Here is a 21635-nt window from a genome sequence, read left to right on the forward strand (position 1 = left end):
ATTGCACTCCAGCCTGGGCAACAGGAGAGAGACTCCGTCTCAAAAAAAAAAAAAAAAGCCACAAGTTACCACTGTACACACCTAGTACACTGGACAGTAGTTAATATGCCCTTTAGTGGCAGTGTTGAAACAGTGAAGCAATCCAAGTAAATGCCATTCTCTGAATGCCCTTCTAACTCATTAAGGCTAGGTGACAGATGAGCTTTTAGAGTGGCAACAAGTTCTCAAAAACTATTAATTTGGGGCCAGGCACAGTGGCTCATGCCTATTATTCCAACAAGGTGGGAGGATCACTTGAGCCTAGGATTTCAGGACCAGCCTGGGCAACATGGCAAAACCCTGTCTCTACAAAAATACAAAATTTAGCCTGGTAAACCTGTAGTCTCAGCTACTTAGAAGGCTAAGGCTGGAGGATCACTTGAGCCTGAGAGGTCAGGGCCACAATGAGCCATGGTCACACCACTGCATTCCAGCCTGAGTGACAGAGTGAGACTGTCTCAAAAAAAAAAAAAAAAAACAAGACTGGGCATGGTGGCTCACGCCTATAATTCCAGCACTTTGGGAGGCTGAGGCGGGCTGATCACCTGAGGTCGGGAGTTTGAGACCAGCCTGACTAACATGGAGAAATCCTGTCTCTACTGAAAACAGAAAATGAGCCGGGTGTGGTGGTGCATACCTGTAATCCCAGCGACTCGGGAGGCTGAGGCAGGAGAATCACTTGAACCTGGGAGGCAGAGTTGGTGGTGAGCAGAGATCGCACCATTGCACTCCAGCCTGGGCAACAAGAGCGAAACTCCATCTCAAAAGAAAGAAAAAAAGTTATTTCGGTTTGTTTTCTTATTTATTTATTTAGAGAGAGGTCTCACTATGCTCCCTACGCTGGTCTGGAATTCCTGGCTTCAAGTGACCTTCATGCCTCTGCCTCCTGAAATGCTGGGCTTACAGCCGTGAGCCACTGGGCCCAGCTCCTCTTCTTTATGCTTGCCTGTATTTTTTTTTTTTTCCAAGATATGTTGAATTTTTAAAGCTATTGTGTTCAGTTTTCTTCCAAAACACATTGATGACATTTGGAGGAAAAGAGCAATAGGACTTACTATCTTGGTATCATCTACTGGCCTGCCTTTGAATAGTGTTGTCTTAAGTTTATTTTCTTGTCAAAGTTAAAAAGTATGTTGGGGCTGGGGACAGTGGCTCATGCCTATAATTCCAGCATTTTTGGAGGCCGAAGTGGGAGGATCACTTGAGCCCAAGAGTTGGAGACCAACTTGGGCAGCATGACGAAACCTCGTCTTTCTAAAAAATACAAAAATTAGCCAAACTTGGTGATGGGTACTTGTAGTCCCAACTACTTGGGAGACTGAAGAGGGAGAATCACATAAGCCTGGGAGATCAAGGCTGCAGTGAGCTGTGATTGTGCCACTGCACTCTAGCCTGAGTGACAAAGTGAGACTGTCTTAAAAAATAAACCAAATGGCCAGGCGCAGTGGCTCATGCCTGTAATCCCCGCATTTTGGGAGGCCCAGGCGGGCAGATTGCCTGAGATCGGTCAGGATTTCGAGACCAATCTGGCCAACATGGAAAAACTCCGTCTCAACTGAAAATACAAAAAAATTAGCCACACATGGTGGTGTGTGCCGGTAATCCCAGCTACTCGGGAGGCTGAGGCAGGGGAATTGCTGGAACCAGGGAGGCGGAGGTTGCATTGAGCCGAGATCACACCACTTCACTCCAGCCTGGACGACAGAGTGAGACTCCATCTCAAAAAAACCAAACCAAAACAAAAAAAGGATTGCTTTTGATTTGCTATAATATATTTTAATATTGGAAATCTCTTCTTATAAACTGTAATATTAAGATTGAGGTTAAAAAGTTATATATATAAAACATAAAAATATGTATATAAAATGTATGTATTTCTTTAAAGAGTTCCAAGCCAATTTGAAGCCAAATGATTTTTCTATTAATATTAATGATTTATTTATGTTGTATATTTTATATCATTATATATTATATTACATATTTGTTATGTATTATATATTATGCATATTAATTATTAATGGTTTTATATTAACTATTATTTATTATTAGCTATTAATAATAATCTGTGCCAGATAATCTATTTTTATATGTTAAAAATGATATCTGGCCACGCACGGTGGCTCAAGCCTGTAATCCCAGCACTTTGGGAGGCCGAGGTGGGTGGATCACGAGGTCAGGAGATCAAGACCATCCTGGCTAACACGGTGAAACTCTGTCTCTACTAAAAATATAAAAAAATTAGCCGGGCATGGTGGTGGGCGCCTGTAGTCCCAGCTACTCGGGAGACTGAGGCAGGAGAATGGCGTGAACCTGGGAGGCGGAGCTTGCAGTAAGCTGAGACCGCGCCACTGCACTCCAGCCTGGGGGACAGAGCAAGATTCTGTCTCAATAAAAAAAAAAAAAAAAAAGATATCTGACAGCGGCTCTTATATAATTTTTGTTTGTTTGTTTGTTTTGAGACAGAGTCTCGCTCTGTCACCCATGCTGGCGTGCAGTGGCACGATCTTGGCTCACTGCAGCCTCCGCCTCCCGGGTTCAAGCAATTCTCCCTCCTCAGCCTCCCGCGTAGCTGGGATTACAGGCACCTGCCGCCATGCCTGGCTAATTTTTGTATACTTAGTAGAGATGGGGTTTCACCATGTTGGCCAGGCTGGTCTCAAACTCCTGACCTCAGGTTATCTGCCTGCCTTGGCCTCCCAAAGTGGTGGGATTACAGGCATGAGCCACCATGCCTGGCCCTTATATAATTTATTTAAATAAATATTATGTACCTTAGCACATCTTTCTGCCTCTTATTATAAAAGTACATTATAAATATCTCTTTTCTCTCTCTACAGGACAATCCTCCAGACACAGACTGTTTGACTTAGAATCTTCTCTTTTTTACTCCATTCAAGAGCAGCATTCATAAATTTCCAGGTATGACAAATTTTAATTCTTGATTTTTCTCACTTAAATGCATACATTAAAAAGTAAAATTCTGGGGCCGGGTGCTATGGCTCATGCCTGTAATCCCAGCACTTTGGGAGGCCAAGGCAGACAGATCACCTGAGGTCGGGAGTTCGAGACCAGCCTGACCAACATGAAGAAACCCTGTCTCTACTGAAAATACAAAATTAGCCGGGCGTGGTGGCACATGCCTGTAATCCCAGCTACTCGGGAGGCTGAGGCAGGAGAATTCCTTGAACCTGGGAGGCAGAGGTTGCGGTGAGCCGAGATGCCGCTATTGCACTCCGGCCTGGGCAACAAGAGTGAAAGTCCATCTCAAAAAAAAAAAAGTAGAATTTTGGGCTGGGTCAGGTAGCTCACGCCCGTAATCCCAGCATTTTGGGAGGCCAAGGCAGGCAGATCACCTGAGGTCAGGAGTTTGAGACCAATCTGGTCAACATGGCGAAACCCCATCTCTATTAAAAATACAAAAATTAGCCGGGCGTGGTGCTGGGAGCCTGTAAGCTGCTTGTGAGGCTGAGGCAGTAGAATCACTTGAACCCAGGCAGCAGATGTTGCAGTGAGCCGAGATCACGCCAGTGCACTCCATCCTGGGCAACAGAGCAAGACTCTGTCTCAAAAAAAAAAAAAAAAAGGTAAAATTTTGTAGTTGTAGATATTATATATTAGAGAATGGATTTATTTCGTGGAAATTCACTGTCTTAAGATGTTCAGCGTTCTGATCTTTTTGGTCTCCCTGTTCACTGACTGCTAATTTTTTTTAATGACATCTTTATTTTGAATTCTCTCTTAAGGAAGTGTAGTGTATCCTTGTGAATGTGGGCCGAATTCTTTTTTTTTTTTAACATCCAGGATACATATTTGAATTACATTTTAATCTTTTACTTATTTATTTATTTATTTTTAATTTTTTTGAGATGGAGTCTCACTGTATCGGCTAAACTGGAGTACAGAGGCAACCTCCGCCTCTCGGATTCAAGCACTTCTGCCTCAGCCTCCAGAGTAGCTGCGATTACAGGCACCCGCCACCACTCCTGGCTAATTTTTGTATTTTTGGTAGAGATGGGGTTTTACCATGTTAGTCAGGCTGGTCTCGAACTCCTGACCTCAGGTGATCCACCCGCCTTGGCCTCCCAAAATGCTGGGATTACAGGCCTGAGCCACCGCACCCGGCTTTTATCTTTTTTTTAAACTGGGATCCAGGCAATTGTATGGAACTACATTTTTTAATTCATTGCCTCACTTGTGTATATATTTCTCCCATTCTAGCTTGATCACATACTCATATTATTAAGAACTGGAGGCCGGGTGCAGTGGCTCAAGTCTGTAATCCCAGCACTTTGGGAGGCTGAGACGGGCGGATCACAAGGTCAGGAGATCGAGACCATCCTGGCCAACACGGTGAAACCCCGTCTCTACTAAAAAACATACAAAAAATTAGCCAGGCGTGGTGGCGGGCGCCTGTAGTCCCAGCTACTCGGGAGGCTGAGGCAGGAGAATAGCGTAAACCTGGGAGGCAGAGCTTGCAGTGAGCTGGGATCCGGTCACTGCACTCCAGCCTGGGCAACAGAGCGAGACTCTGTCTCAAAAAAAAAAAAAAAAAAAAACTGGAGATTATCTAGACCAGTCCTTTTAATTTGCAGAGAAGGATGTTAAGCCTAGAAACATAAGTTACTTGCCCATGGACATAATACTAATTTAGTGGTAGAACCAGTGTCAGAATTCTGACCTCCCACAGCTACATCATGCAGCCTTGGAGTCACTGTCTGGGTTAACTCCCTTTTCTGTAAAATGGAGATAATAATACCATCTCCCGGCAGGGCACAGTGGCTCACACCTGTAATCCCAGCACTTTGGGAGGCCAAGGCGGGTGGATCACGAGGTCAGGAGATTGAGACTATCCTGGCTAACACAGTGAAACCCTGTCTCTACTAAAAATACAAAAAATTAGCTGGGTGTGGTGGCGGGCGCCTGTAGTCCCAGCTACTCGGGAGGCTGAGGCAGGAGAATGGCATGAACCCAGGAGGCGGAGCTTGCAGTGAGCCGAGATTGTGCCACTGCACTCCAGCCTGGGCGACAGAGTGACAATCCGTCTCAAAAATAATAATAATAATAATACCATCTCCCCGATAGGTTGCATGTGAGGATTAAATGAGACAATGCAGGTAGTTACTTTAATACTGCCTGTTGGCCCTTTAACCCCTTCACTGCATCTTTCTTGAAATTCTCCACCGTTGGCTAATGTGTCATGAAGCTCTCTTAATTCTCCCTGTAATTCCTTATCTGTAACACTGGCTTCTTTTCCCCATCCTGCTCCACAATCATGGGTAATCCTCCAGGTTCCCCTCTCAGCCCTTGTTTCCTCTGAGCCCCTTCATTTCTGCTAACAACTTAATCACTATTTTCAGGTTCTCTTGCTCCTCTATCTTCAAGTCTGAGTGTCCCTGTGAACTTCAGACCAGCATTTCCAGTGGCCTCCTGGCCATATCTACCTGAATTCCCATTCCTCTCAAATCCAGCATACATAAAACCAAAGTCATTGCTTTTCTTCTAAACCAGTTATTTCTCTGGACTCTGGACTTCCCAATTTCTTGTTTCAATTTTTTTTTTTTAATTTTAATTTTATTTTATTTATTTTATTTATTTTTGAGACAGCATCTGTGTGCCCAGGCTGGAGTGCAGTGGTACAATCACTGTTGCTCACTGTAGCCTCAACCTCCTGGGCTAAAGTGACCCTCCCACCTCAGCCTCCCAAGTGGCTGGGACTACAGGCACATGCAATTTTTTATTTTTATTTATTTGTTTTTTTTTTCTGAGACAGAATCTCGCTATGTCCCCCAGGCTGGAGTGCAGTGACGTGATCTCAGCTCGCTGCAACCTCCACCTACTGGGTTCAAGTGATTCTCCTGCCTCAGCCTCCTGAGTAGCTAGGATTACAGGTGTGTACCACTGTGCCTGGCTCATTTTTGTATTTTTAGTAGGGACAGGGTTTCACCATGTTGGTCAGGCTGGTCTTGAACTCCTGACCTCATGATCTACCTGCCTCGGCCTCCCAAAGTGCTAGGATGACAGGTGTGAGCTACCACGCCCGGCCACAATTTTTTATTTTTTAGAGGCAGGGTCTTGCTCTGTTGCCCAGGCTGACGTACAGTGGTATTACCATAGCTCACTGCAGCCTCCAACTCCTGGGCCTAAGCAACTACTGCCTCTGCTTCCCAAGTAGCTGGGACCACAGGCATGCACCATCATGCCCAGCTGATTTTTAAAAATCTATTTTGCCATCCTGGTCTCAAACTTAATTTAAGAAAAAGCAAGGTATAGGACCAGGCACTGTGGCTCACGCCTGTAATCCCAGCATTTTGGGAGGCCGAGGCAGGTGGATCACGAGGTCAAGATATCAAGACAATCCTGGCCAGCATGGTGAAACCCAGTCTCTACTAAAAATATAAAAATTAGCCAGGTGTGGTGGGGGTGCCTGTAGTCCCAGTTACTTGGGAGGCTGAGGCAGGAGAATCATTTGAACCTGGGAGGCGGAGGTTGCAGTGAACCAAGATTGTGCCACTGCACTTCAGCCTGGCGACAGAGCAAGAGTCTGTCTCAAAAACAGAAAAAAGAGGCCAGGTGCGGTGGCTCAAGCCTGTAATCCCAGCACTTTGGGAGGCCGAGACGGGCGGATCACAAGGTCAGGAGATCGAGACCATCCTGGCTAACACGGTGAAACCCCGTCTCTACTAACAAATACAAAAAAACTAGCCGGGCGAGGTGGCGGGTGCCTGTAGTCCCAGCTACTCGGGAGGCTGAGGCAGGAGAATGGCATAAACCCGGGAGGTGGAGGTTGCAGTGAGCTGAGATCCGGCCACTGCACTCCAGCCTGGACGACGGAGCGAGACTCCGTCTCAAAAAAAAAAAAAAAAAAAAAAACAACAGAAAAAAGGAAAAGCGAGGTATAGACCAATATATATAATACAAGGGAATTTAACTTTCTTAACTTTCCACATCAGTAGAGTGTTTTCTTATTTTTGAATCGTACGCATTCAAGGGTGAAAGGGAAGGGGAAAAGATCAGTTGCAGTGGCTCACACCTGTAATCCCATCACTTTGGGAGACCAAGGCAGGTGGATCACTTGAAGTCAGGAGTTCGAGAACAGCCGGGCCAACATGGTGAAACCCTGTCTCTACTAAAAATAGAAAAATTAGCCGGGCGTTGTGGCGTGCGCCTGTAATCCCAGCTACTTGGGAAGCTGAGGCAGGAGAATCACTTGAACCTGGGAGGCAGAGGTTGCAGTGAGCTGAGATGATGCCGTTGCACTCCAGCCTGGGCGACAGAGCCAGACTGTCTCAAAAAAAATGATGTGCAAACTATATAAATAATTTGTGTTTCTCTGGGATTTTGTTTTTGTTTGTTTTTGTTTTGCCTTGGATTCCAGGGCAAATAATGCTAAATGTAAATGTATAGAAACCATCTCATTAATATTTTGTTTAATTTAAATAAAATGTTGCTTGCTCTGTCCCTGAGGCTAAAGGGCAGTGGCATAATCCGAACTCACTGCAGCCTCCAACTCCTGGGCTCGGGTGATTCTCCCACCTCAGAACCCAAATAGCTGGGACTATAGGCCCAAGCCACCATACCCAGCTAGTTTTTATAACTTTTTGTAGAGATGAGGTTTCACCATGTTGCCCTGGCTAGTCTCAGACTCCTGAGCTCAAACATCTACCTGCTTCAGTCTCCCAAAGTGCTGGGATTATAGGTGTGAGCCACTGCGCCCAGTCCATTTTACCAAACTCTTATCATCAGTTATTAAAACTTTCAAATGCCACCCTCGGCCGGGCGCGGTGGCTCAAGCCTGTAATCCCAGCGCTTTGGGAGGCCGAGACGGGCGGATCACGAGGTCAGAAGATGGAGACCATCCTGGCTAACATGGTGAAACCCCGTCTCTACTAAAAAATACAAAAAACTAGCCGGGTGAGGTGGCGGGCGCCTGTAGTCTCAGCTACTCGGGAGGCTGAGGCAGGAGAATGGCGTAAACCCGGGAGGCGGAGCTTGCAGTGAGCTGAGATCCGGCCACTGCACTCCAGCCCGGGCGACAGAGCGAGACTCCGTCTCAAAAAAAAAAAAAAAAAAATCAAATGCCACCCTCTGTTGATGATTTCTAAATCTTTATCTCCAGCCTAGATTTCCTGAGCGTATATCCAGACATCCTTATACTGACTTCATGCTCGGTGAGCAACATTTTGATGACTGACTTTCCATATCACTTCCTCATAAGGAAAGGAGAATATGTTGGTCAGTGGAAAACAAATATCTGTCCCTTTGATGTTTACATTTTTCATCGTAATTTATAAAATGACCTTGTGTCTCTTTTGTATATATGGTATATCTGACATATCACATACACATATATAATATATATAGACCTATGTACAAACTCTGAGCTTGATTAAAGATAGAGGAAGGGGGAAAAGGAGGGAAGTAGGAAGGCATTTGCCTCTAAGAAAGAGATCATCTTGGCCGGGTGCGGTGGCTCAAGCCTGTAATCCCAGCACTTTGGGAGGCCGAGACGGGCGGATCACGAGGTCAGGAGATCGAGACCATCCTGGCTAACACAGTGAAACTCGGTCTCTACTAAAAAATACAAAAAACGGCCGGGCGCGGTGGCTCAAGCCTGTAATCCCAGCGCTTTGGGAGGCCGAGACGGGCGGATCACGAGGTCAGAAGATCGAGACCATCCTGGCTAACATGGTGAAACCCCGTCTCTACTAAAAAATACAAAACACTAGCCGGGTGAGGTGGCGGGCGCCTGTAGTCCCAGCTACTCGGGAGGCTGAGGCAGGAGAATGGCGTAAACCCGGGAGGCGGAGCTTGCAGTGAGCTGAGATCCGGCCACTGCACTCCAGCCCGGGCGACAGAGCGAGACTCCGTCTCAAAAAAAAAAAAAAAAAAAAAAAATACAAAAAACTAGCCGGGTGAGGTGGCAGGCGCCTGTAGTCCCAGCTACTGGGGAGGCTGAGGCAGAAGAATGGCGTAAACCCGGGAGGTGGAGCTTGCAGTGAGCCAAGATCCAGCCACTGCACTCCAGACTGGGCGACAGAGCCAGACTCCGTCTCAAAAAAAAAAAAAAAAAGAAAGATCATCTTTTTGTGGAACAAAATCACATTTCTGATGAGTTTCTGAAAATCAAACCTTAAATAAGAGGTAACAGTGTAAATGCTGCCAATCATTTATCTTAGCACCTAGCCAGCTAGCCATTTTCTTCCTTGCTCACCCCTCCCTCCTCCTTATCTATAGTAGTTAGCTACTTAGAGAAAAATTTAGGTCTTCTCATCACACAGTACACCAAATACATTCTAGAAGAGAAGTATTACACACACACACGCAAATGGAAGTAAATATTCATCAAACATCTGGAGGAGGGAAGATATCCTGAGAGTAGAACAGGCTGAAAACAAATCATGTAGGGAACTTTCAACATGTGCCATTCATTTACTTATTCGTTTATTAGTCTCCAAGTCTAAAGGATGTAGATATGAGGCTGAGAAGGGAAAGGTTTGGCCTGGGACAGTTCCTGGGTCCTGGATTAGCCACTATAGGGAGATAATGGTATTAATTCCCAAGAAAGGAGACACAGATGAAGGAGTAAATTTCAGGGGTTAAGAAAAGGCAGCAATAGTAAGTTTGGAATTCAGTAAGTTTGAGGTTATCTTCTGTATCTAACTGGTGATGGATAACAATGATGATAAGAATTATAACAGCGGCTCATTTATTATTGAGCAGCTACAGTGTCCCAGGCACCTGCAGAGTTCTTGACATTTGCAATGTCGCATTGAATCTACAATTCCATGAAGTAGGTACTGTACTCTTATAAACCCCCATTTATAGGTGAGGAAATGGGTGTGTAAACCACAGCAGAGCCAGGGCTTAGATTCACTTTGATGGCATAGCCCATGTGTTTACCCACTGTTATTTATGCTGCTTCCAAGTCCTGCTGATTCTACCTCTTTGGCTTATCTCTATCTACTTCTTTCCTTCCTTCCTTCCTTCCTTCCTTCCTTCCTTCCTTCCTTCCTTCCTTCCTTCCTACGGTGTCTGGCTTTGTCACCCAGGCTGCAGTGGCGTGATCTTGGCTCATTGCAACCTCAGCCTCCCGGTTCAAGCCTTTTTTGTGCCTCAGCTTCCCAAGTAGCTGGAATTACAGGCACCTGCCACCACTGGACCTGGCTAATTTTTCTATTTTTGGTAGAGATAGAGTTTTACCAAGTTGGCCAGGGTGGTCTCTATTGAGCCACCTGCCTTGGCCTTGTCTACTTATTTTCATCACCACTACTGTGGTTTAAATGTTGGTCCCTTCAAAACTCATTTTGAAACTTAATCCTCAATTTAAAAATTTTTTTTCTTTTTTTTTTTTGTTTTTTGAGACAGGGTCTCACTGTGTCACCCAGGCTGGATGGAGTGCAGTGGCACGATCACAGCTCACTGCAGCCTCAACCTCCCCAAGCTCAGGTGATCCTCCTACCTCACCCTCCTGAGTAGCTGAGACTACAGATGCATGCCACCATGCCTGGCTAATCTTTGTATTTTTTGTAGTGATAGAGTTTCACCATGTTGCCCAGGCTGGTCTCCAACTCCAGGGCTCAAGTGATTTGCCTGCCTTGGCCTCTCAAAGTGCTGGGATTACAAGTGTGAGCCACCATGCGTGGCACCATGTGGCAGTATTGAGAGGTGGGGCCATTAAGAGGTGATTGGGTTATGAAGGATTAATGGGTTATCATGGGAGGAACTGGTGGTTTTATAAGAAGAGGAAGGGAGATGTGAGCATACTCAGCCCCCTTGCCGCCTGTACTAGTCCGTTCTTGCATTGCTATAAAGAAATACCTGAGACTGGGTAATTTATAAAGAATAGAGGTTTAATTGGCTCACATTTCTGCAGGCTGTACAGGAAGCATAGTAGCTTCTGCTTCTGGGGAGGCCTCAGGAAGCTTCCAGTTATGGTGGAAGGCATAGGAGGAGCAGGCATCTTCACATGGCTGGAGTAGGAGGAAGAGAGGTGCCACACACTTTCACACAACAAGATCTCATGAGAACTCACTGTACAGTATCAAGGAGGGGATGGTGCTAAACCATTCATGAGAACTCTGCCCCCATGATCCATTCACTTCCCGTCAGTCCCCACCTCCAACACTGGGGATTACAATTCGACATGAGATTTGGCCAGGGACACAGATTCAAACCGTATCACTACTGATCCTTCTGCACTGTCCCAGGACTCTGCAAAGAGTCTCCACCAGCAAGAAAGCCCTTACCAGGTGTAGACCCTTGACCTGGGATGTCTCAGCCTTCAGAACTGTAATACATAAATTTCATTTATTTGTCTTTTTTTCCTTTATCTTTTTCATGATGTTATTTTTTCCTTTTTTTCTTTTTCTTTATAAATCACCCAGTTTCAACTTTTTTTTGTCATTCTTGTTATAAGTAACAGAAAACAGACTCATACCACCCTACCACTACCCACAACTACTTCCATTCTTTTATTTTCTTTTTTTTTTTTTCTTGTTGTTGTTGTTGTTTTTGAGATGCAGTCTTACTCTGTCACCCAGGCTGGAAAAGTTCAGTGGTGCAACTTCAGCTCATTGCAACCTCTGCCTCCCAGGTTCAAGTAATTCTCCCACCTCAGCCTCCTGAGTAGCTGGGATTACAGGAGGCACATGCCACCATGCTTGGCTAATTTTTGTAATTTTAGTAGAGATGGGGTTTCACCATGTTGACCAGGCTGGTCTCAAACTCCTGACCTCAAGTGATCTGCCCACCTTGGCCTCCCAATGTGCTGGGATTACAGGCATGAGCCACCATGTGGCAGCCCAACCACTTCCATTTCTACCCCTACCATTTTGTCTAGATTACAACTGCCTCCTGCCTGGTCTCACTGCCGATGACATTCTTACTGCTCTCTGATTTGATCAAATACTAAATCACCTCTCTCCTTCGCATAAAACCCCTTAATGTCCCCTTGCCCCTGCCCCTGCCCCAGTGCTTACAGGGTCTAATCCAAACTTTTTTTTTTTTTTTTTTTTTTGAGACGGAGTCTTGCTCAGTTGCCCAGGCTGGCGTGCAGTGGTGTGATCTTGGCTCACTGCAATCTCCACCTCCCGGGTTCACCCCATTCTCCTGCCTCAGCCTCCCGAGTAGCTGGGACTACAGGTGCCCGCCACCACGCCCGGCTAATTTTTTTTGTATTTTTGGTAGAGACAGGGTTTCACCATGTTAGCCAGGATGGTCTCGATCTCATGACCTCATGATCTGCCCGCCTCATCCTCCCAAAGGGCTGGAATTATAGTCGTGAGCCACCACACACGGCCCCAAACTCTGTAATAAAGCAAATAAGGTGCTCCATCCATCTCTCACCATCTCTTTTGCACCTTGTGCTCCAGCCATATTGAACAACTTACTTCCTATTTCTGATTATACCAGTCCGTGCCTTGGCTCAAACTCTTATCTTCTGCCTAGAATGCTTTTCTCTCTTTTTTTTTTTTTTTTCTGACTGAAAACCTACTTGCCTTTCAAGCATCTACCCTAGCATCACATCACCTACGAAGCAAAGTACATTGAGTCTTCTCCCACAGTTCTGGAGGCTAAAGTCTGAAATCAGGGTGTTGACAGGGCCATGCACCCTCTGAAGGTTGTAGGGCAGAGTCCTTCCTTGCCTCTTCCTAGCTTCTGGTGGGTGCCAGCAATCCTTGGCATTCCTTCTGTTCTAGCGCCATCATTCCAGCCTCTGCTTCTGTCTTCACGTAGTGTTCTTCCTTCTCTGTGTGTGGTTTTGTTTTTGTTTTTGTTTTTCTGAGACCAGCCTGTTGCCTAGGTTAGTCTTAAACTCCTGGCCTCAAGCAATCTGCCCTTCCTTGGCCTCCCAAAGCCCTAGGATTAGAGGTGGGAGACACCGCATCCAGCCCCTGTGTGTGTCTTCTCAGTGTCCTCCTTTCTCCAGATCTTTCCTTATAATGATACCACCCTAATCCAGGATGACCTCATCTTAACTTGATTATATCTGCAAAGACCCTATTTCCAAATTAAGGTCTCCTGTGGAGGTACCAGGGTTTAAGACTTCAGCATATAATTTTGGGGGGCACAACTCAACCCCATGTCTCGCATGCAGGAGCAGGAGCAAGAGAGAGAGTGGAAGAAGGTGGTACATACTTTTTTATTTATTTTTTATTTTTATTTGAGACACAGCCTCACTCTGCCACCCAGGCTGGAGTGCAGTGCTGTGATCATGGCTCACTGCAGCCTCGAACTCCTGGGCTCACACGAATCTCCTGCCTCAGTCTCCAGACTATAGGAGGCAACCATACCCAGCTAATTTTTTAATTTTTTTTTTTTCTTTGTAGAAACAGGGTCTCACTATGTTGTTCAGGCTGGTCTTGAACTCCTGGGCTCAAGCAATCCTTCTGCCTCAGTCTCCCAAAGTGTTGGGATTATAGACATGAGAGCCATTTTTTTAATTTTTATTTTTTTAGATGGAGTTTCGCTCTTATTGCCTAGGCTGGAGTGCAATGGCGCGATCTCAGCTCACTGCAACCCCCGCCTCCTGGGTTCAAGCGGTTCTCCTGCCTCAGACTCCCGAGTAGCTGGGATTACAGGCATGCGCCACCACGCCCAGCTAATTTTGTATTTTTAGTAGAGACGGGGTTTCTCCATGTTGGTCAGGTTGGTCTCAAACTCCTGACCTCAGGTGATCCGCCTGCCTCGGCCTCCCAAAGTGCTGGGATTACAGACCTGAGCCACCGCGCCCGGCTTTTTTTTTTTCTTTTTTCTTTTTTTTTTTGTGAGACAGAGTCTCTCTCTGTCACCCAGGCTGGAGTGCAGTGGCACGATCTCAGCTCACTGCAGTCTCCGCCTCCCTGATTCAAGCAATTCTTCTGCCTTGCCTCATCCTCCCGAGTAGTTGGGATTACAGACACCCACCACCACACCCAGCTAATTTTTTTGTACTTTAGTAGAGATGGGGTTTCACCATGTTGGCCAGGCTCCTTTCAGACTCCTGACCTCAAGTGATCCAACTACCTCGGCTTCCCAAAGTGCTAGGATTACAGGCATGAGCTACCACACCCAGCCCTGAGCTATTTTTAAGTACTGAAATATTTTTATGTATAAACTGTTATTTTGATGTTATAAAATATAAATCATTTATGTTATAAGACATGTCCACAGAGTTATATACTGCATTTAGGTTTCATATCAAACAAGGGTACATTTTTAAAGTAGGTATACTGAGTACCTCATTCCTTATTTCATATCCTTACAAGGTACTTTATTGTTTTGACTCTTATTTTCTATTTCTTATAGGATTAGTTCTCTTTTTCAGGGATTATTAGTTGTTTGCATTTCCCCCAGAGGCAAATCATCTATTGCCAGAGGCTCCTGATGGAATCAGGTTAGAATGAGGTTGGGGGTGGGAAGATGTTAAGAGAAGCAAGACAAGGCACCATGGCTCGCCCTGTAATCCCAGCAGTTTGGGAGGCCAAGGTGGGAGGATCCCGTGGGCCCAGGATTTTGAGGTCACAGTGAGCTATGACACCAAGGAAAGGGAGTTAATGAGGAAGAGTTATAAGACCTGATTCCCAGCCCTAGAGGACTTCTCTCCTTTCCCCCCTAGGGCTGACACCTTCTTTGTCTTTTTCTTTCTTTCTTTTTCTTCTTTTGAAATGGGGTCTCACTTTGTCATCCAGGCTGGAGTACAGTGGCATGATCTCAGCTCACTGCAGCCTCTGCCTCCTGGGTTCAAGCAGTTCTCTTGCCTCAGCCTCCCAAGTAGCTGGGATTACAGGCCCCCACCACCACACCCAGCTAATTTTTTTTTTTTTTTTTTTTGTCTTTTTAGTAGAGATGGGGTTTCATCGTCTTGGCCAGGCTGGTTTCGAACTCCTGACCTCAGGTGATCTGCCCACCTTGGCCTCCCAAAGTGCTGAGATCACAGGCATAAACCACCAAACCCGGCCACCTTCTTCCTAAGGATAATTTATTTTAGACAGGCTCTTCTTCCCCAGTCATCTCACCCTCAAGCCAGAGGGGTTGAGGAAGCCCCATGATAGAACCTGGTCATTTCTGAGGTGGAACGGCCTCTGAGACAAAACATTAAAGAGGATAGGGAGTACAACTCGCTTCTTAATAATGTTATTGATACTGAGATGCCAGGAAGGTCATTTCATCTCAGTGTTGCAACAGCTAATTTGAAACCATGGGCACAGTGAGCAGTCAGCATGCTGTCACTGGTCCTGAGGACATTGCAGTATTTGAATGGTGAGAAGTGACAGCACTCAGAAAAGGACACACCAGATTTCTATGGCTTTTTTACCCTAGGATCTCAAAGGACATTACTGCTTTATTACTCATTCCTTAGAAAATAGTGCCCTAGAATAACTCATCCCTAAGAATGCTAGGTGATTGGTATTTTGCCATTTTTACTCCATCCCAGTGCCAAGTTTCAGTGTTTTCTAGTGTGATTGATATATTAGAATTTTTACTTTATAAGCTGTGATAACACCATAATACTTTTTGGCCACTTTAAGTCTGGAGCTTTTATGATTTCACATTGAAAAAAAGTCTGAAGCTTTATTAGGTAAGTGGAAATGTAACACAGATGTCTGGGTAATGGAAGCCAATAGCCTGTTTTTTTTTTTTTTTTTTTTTTTTTTTTTTTTTTTTTTGAGACGGAGTCTCACTCTGTTGCCCGGGCTGGAGTGCAGTGGCCGGATCTCAGCTCACTGCAAGCTCCGCCTCCCGGGTTTACGCCATTCTCCTGCCTCAGCCTCCCGAGTAGCTGGGACTACAGGCGCCCGCCATCTCGCCCGGCTAGTTTTTTTGTATTTTTTAGTAGAGACGGGGTTTCACCGTGTAGACCAGGATGGTCTCAATCTCCTGACCTCGTGATCCGCCCGTCTCGGCCTCCCAAAGTGCTGGGATTACAGGCTTGAGCCACCGCGCCCGGCCCGCCAATAGCCTGTTTTTAACAGAATTATTCTTTAAAAGCAGAATGAAATTCTCTCTCTAGAATTTAGGGGTACAAATTCTCTACCCTCAGCCTTTGACCTATAACCTCTTTAGGAAAAAGGATCATCTCTCTGTCTCTAATCTTTCACCAAAATACCAAATAATTAAGTGCACATGTTCCATAGCAAAATATACCTAAAACAATTAATGCAAAAAGTAGAACCAATAGTTTCTCTCATTTTTAGAGTATCTAAAAAAAAAACCCCAACAACTTATGCTGGCATTTTATAGTATAACTTGATTTATTTCAGGATCTCATTGTAAGAAACAGGAACATATGTAGTATATCATTTAACTGCAACAAAATAGTTTTGAAATGTTGAAGTTGGAACAATCCTGAGAGATCATACAGTCCCACCTCCTACCAAATGCAGTCACCCTAAATCAATGACATTCCGCCTCTGCTACAATGGTAGCATAGAAAGTGTTACTTTGCAAAGTGACTAATACTGTTGTTAATCAGTTTAGCCCAGTGTTTCTCAAATTTGTCTTACCGAAACCCACAGTAAGAAATACATTTTTGCTGGGTGCTGTGGCTTATGCCTGTAATCCCAACAATTTGGGAAGCCAAGGTGAGTTGATTGCTTGAGCTCAGGAGTTCAAGACTGCCTGGGTAAGATGGCAAAACCCCATCTTTACAAAAAAACACAAAAATTAGCCAGGCGTGGTGGCATGTGCCTGTAGTCCTAGCTGCTTGGGAGACTGAGGTTGGAAGATGGCTTGAACCCAGGACGTTGAGGCTGCAGTGAGCCGTGATCACGCCATTGCACTCCAGGCTGGGCGATAGGGCAAGAACCTGTCCCCTCCTCCAACAAAAAGAAAAGAAAAAAAGAAATCCCTTTTAAGGCTTGGCACGGTGGGTCATGCCTGCTCATAATCCCTGCATTTTGGGTGGCCGAGACTGGAGGATTGCTTGAGGCTGGGAGTTAAAGATCAACCTAAGCAACATAGCAAGACCGTGTCTCTACAAAACAATTAAAAAATTAGCTGGGCATGGTGGCGTGCCCTGTAACCCCAGCTACTCAGGAGACTGAGGCGAGAGGACCTCTTCAGCCCAGGAGTCTGAGGCTGCAGTAAACTGTGATCACCTACTGCAGTCCAACCTGGGTGACAGATTGAGACCGTCTTTAAAAAATTTTTTTTAATTAAAAATAAATAGCTATTCTGTATGAGCTCAAATTCATTCATTTCCCTTTAGTCCTATATTTTGGTCCATTTGCATTTTAGTGAATATTCATTGAATAAATACTGACTGAGCACCTATGTGCTGGACGTTATACACTGTGCTAGGGATGCTGAGGTGGAAAAAACAGAGACTCATAGCTTTTGGAGCTTAGGCTCTACTTCTTAGTCTAGAAACCTAGTCTACTAGACCTATTAAGAGAATAATTCTGGCCGGGCACGGTGGCTCACGCCTGTAATCCCAGCACTTTGGGAGGCTGAGGCAGGTGGATCACAAGGTCAGGAGATCGAGACCATCCTGGCTGACACAGTGAAACCCCGTGTCTACTAAAAATACAAGAAAAGTAGCCAGACATGGTGGTGGGCACCTGTAGTCCCAGCTACTCGGGAGGCTGAGGCAGGAGAATGGTGTGAACCCGGAAAGCGGAGCTTGTAGTGAGCCGAGACTGTGCCACTGCACTCCAGCCTGGGCAAGACAGCAAGACTCCATCTCAAAAAAAAAAAAAAAAAAAGAGAGAATAATTCTACAGCTGGGCACAGTGGCTCATGCCTATAATCCCAGCACTTTGGGAGGCCAAGGTAGGCGGATCACTTGAGCCCAGGGGTTTGAGACCAGTGTAGGCAAAATAGTGAGACCCTAATCTCTACAAAAAAAAGAAAAAGAAAGAAAAAATTAGCTGGGCATGGTGGCGCATACCTCTAGTCCCAGTTACTCAGGAGGCTGAGGTGGGAGGGTCACCTGAGCCTGGGAAGTCAAGACTGCAGTGAGCCATGATAGTGCCACTGCACTCCAGCTTAGGCAACAGAGCAAGACTCTGTCTCAAACATAATAATAATAAAAAATACATAATAATAAAAACAAAATAATTCTAGTTCTTCCACATAATTGCCTTTCAGTATTGGAAGACAACTATCATGTTTCCTAATCTATACCTCATATGATGTAGTTTCTGTAACAATAGCTATTGAGCCATAGTGATTAACTAAAGCTCCCCATACTAAAGGTGGGCTTGTCAAGGAAACCTCTGTTGAAGTGACATTTAAGTAAAGACTTGTGTAGAGTTGGGGAACAAGTTATGTGAAGATCCTTCACTCTTGGGTGAGGAATGTTCCAGACACAAGGGACGTCAGGAATGAGCTTGGCACCTTGGGAGGCATCAAAAGCAGTAAGGTGAGAGCTGCAGGTAGGGGAGATCTTTCGGAGATCTGGCAGCACTTTTAGACCAGGGTAAAGACTTTGGATTCTTTCTTTGTGAGATGGGAACCACTGGAGGTTAAAGTATTTAACTTCATTTATTTATTTATTTATTTATTTTATTTATTTTTTTTTTTGAGGCGGAGTCTCGCTCTGTCGCCCGGACTGGAGTGCAGTGGCCAGATCTCAGCTCACTGCAAGCTCCGCCTCCCGAGTTTACGCCATTCTCCTGCCTCAGCCTCCCGAGTAGCTGGGACTACAGGCGCCCGCCACTTCGCCCGGCTAGTTTTTGTATTTTTTTAGTAGAGACGGGGTTTCACCGTGTTAGCCAGGATGGTCTCGATCTCCTGACCTCGTGATCCGCCCGTCTCGGCCTCCCAAAGTGCTGGGATTACAGGCTTGAGCCACCGCGCCCGGCCAAACTTCATTTATTTTTATGAAAGGGGTTTTATTAGTCCATTCTCGCATTGCTATAAAGAACTCCCTAAGACTGGGTAATTTATAAAGAAAGAGGTTTCATTGGCTCACAGTTCCACAGGCTGTAAAGGAATCATGACTGGGCAGGCCTCAGGAAACTTACAGTGATGGCAAAAGGCAAAGGGGAAGCAGGCCCATCCTACATGTCTGGAGCGGGAGGAAGAGAGTGAAGGAGGAGGTGCTACACACTTTTAAACAACCAGATCTCGTAGGAACTCACTATCACAAGAATAGCAAGAGGGAAATCTGCCCCCGTGATCCAGTCACCTACCACCAGGTCCACTCTCTAACATTGGGGATTACAATTCAACATGAGGCACAAATCCAAACCATATCAGGGATCTTCTCTCATATCTGCCACCTAGCTATTTTTGTGTATTAATTTTATCATAAACTGGCTCTTTTACCAAATTCTTTTGTTTCTAGGTTTATTTAATTGGCTTTATTAAGATATCATTTAGACCGGGCATGGTGGCCCACGCCTGTAATCCCAGCATTTTGGGAGGCCGAGGCAGGCGGATCATGAGGTCAGGAGTTTGAGACCAGCCTGGCTAACATGGTGAAACCCCGTCTCTACTAATAATACACAAAAATTAGCCAGGTATGGTGACACACACTTGTAATCCCAGCTACTAGGGAGGCAGAGGCAGGAGAATTGATTGAACCTGGGAGGCAGAGGTTGCAGTGAGCTGAGATCATGCCACTGCACTCCAGCCTGGGCAACAGAGCAAGACTCCATCTCAAGAAAAAATTAAGATATAATTTATATGCAATAAAATGCCCCCATTGTAAATGTACAATTTAATGTTTGACATATATTCATATGTAATAATCACCATAAATAATACATGAAACATTTTCATCACCTAAAATTTCCCTCATGCCTTTTTTTTCTTATGCCATTTTGTAGTAGAGCCTCCTGTTTCATTCTTGAGTTTCAGGCAACTGTAATCTCCCTTATGTGACTATAGATTAGTTCTGCCTATTCTAAGATTTCATATAACTGGACTCACACAGTAGGTGTTCTTTGGTTTCTGGCTCCTTTCATCGAGCCTAATGAGTTTGAGAGTCATTCACATCATTGCTTGTGTCAGAGGTTTGTTTGCTGTATTGTTCAGTAGTATTCCATGGTATGGATATACTACAGTTTATTTATTCACCATCAGATACACATTTTCTTTCCAGTTTGGGGCTAATATGAACAAAGCTGCTATGAAAACTTCTTGTAGAAGTCTTTTTGTAGTCACGTGTTTTCATTTCTCTTGGATAAATACCTAGGAGTGGAATTGCTGGGTCTTAGAGTGGGTATAACTTTATTAGAACTGCTAAATAGTTTTCCAAAGTGACTGTAGCATTTTACATTTCCACCAGCAATGCATGAGAGAACCAACTTCTCCACATCCTTGCCAAGATTTGGTGTTGTCAGTCATTTTGTTTTTGGCCATGATGGTGGGTGTGTAATGACATTTCCTCCTGGTTTTAATTTGCATTTCGCTGATGAGCAGTGACATCTTTTCATATGCTACTTTTGTTTGTTTTCTATTATGAAGTGTCTGTTCAAATCATTTGCCCATAGGTTGTTTGTCCTATTGTTGAGTTCCTCTTGTTGAATTTTTCTTTTTTCTTTTCTTTTCTTTTTTTTTTTTTGAGACAGAGTCTTGCTCTGTCACCCAGGCTGGAATTCAGTGGCTCGATATTGGCTCATTGCAAGCTCCGCCTCCCGGGTTCATGCCATTCTCCTGCCTCAGCCTCCCAAGCAGCTGGGACTGCAGGCACCTACCACCACGCCCAGCTAATTTTTTGTATTTTTAGTAGAGATGGGGTTTCATTGTGTTAGCTAGGATGGTCTCAATCTCCTGACCTCGTGATCCACCTGCCTCGGCCTCCCAAAGTGCTGGAATTACAGGCGTGAGCCACCGCACCCGGCCCAAGAAGATTCTTTAGAGGATTTTCTGTGTACATGATTGTATCATCTATAAGCAGCAACAGTTTTTCCTTTTCTGTGTACATGATTGTGTCACCTGTAAACAATGTTTTTCCTTTTTATTCTTTATGCCTGTTATTTATTTATGTATTTATTTTTTTGAGACAGAGTCTCGCTGTGTCACCCTGGCTAGAGTGCAATGGTGCGATCTCGGCTCACTGCAACCTCTGCCTCCTGGGTTCAAGCGATTCTCCTGCCTCAACCTCCTGAGTAGCTGGGATTACAGGTGCCCACCATCATGCCCAGCTTATTTTTGTACTTTAGTAGAGATGGGGTTTCACCATGTTGGTCAGGCTGCTCTCGAAGTCCTGACCTCATGATCGACCCTCCTCGGCCTCCGAAAGTGCTGGGATTACAGGCTTGAGACACTGCGCCCAGCCTATGCCTGTTATTTCTTTAACATCTCTTATTGCACTGACCAACACCTCCAGGACAGTGTTGAATGGAAATAGCTGAGAGCACAAATCTTTGCCCTGTTCCCTGTCTTAGGGGGAAAGCACTTGATCTTTAACAGTTAAGTAAGATACTAACAGTTGGCTTTTTGTAGATGACCTTTAGCAGCTGAGGAAATTTTCTTCTATTTCTATTTCACTAGAATTTTTACTATGAATAAGTGTTGGATTTTTCAGATGTCTGTTCTGTGTCTGTTGAGATAGCCTTGTTTTTTTTTTTTTTTTTTTTTTTTTTTTTTTTTTTTTTGAGACGGAGTCTCGCTCTGTCGCCCAGGCTGGAGTGCAGTGGCCGGATCTCAGCTCACTGCAAGCTCCG

The 21635-nt window shown here is 45.0% G+C and overlaps 1 protein-coding gene across 4 annotated transcripts in view; it reads left to right on the forward strand.

Moving 5' to 3' along the window:
* The window catches only part of ZBTB8A (zinc finger and BTB domain containing 8A), a 66913-nt gene that overhangs the window by 13512 nt on the left and 31766 nt on the right, over window positions 1-21635 (forward strand). For all 4 annotated transcript variants that reach the window (XM_030941795.1, XM_010354143.2, XM_010354133.2 and 1 more), the window contains one exon: window positions 2877-2958. The gene's annotated coding sequence lies outside the window, so the exon portion shown is untranslated. The remainder of the gene's footprint in view (window positions 1-2876; window positions 2959-21635) is intronic.

The sequence above is a fragment of the Rhinopithecus roxellana genome, chromosome 12, assembly GCF_007565055.1.
Source record: "Rhinopithecus roxellana isolate Shanxi Qingling chromosome 12, ASM756505v1, whole genome shotgun sequence".
Lineage (NCBI taxonomy): Eukaryota > Metazoa > Chordata > Mammalia > Primates > Cercopithecidae > Rhinopithecus > Rhinopithecus roxellana.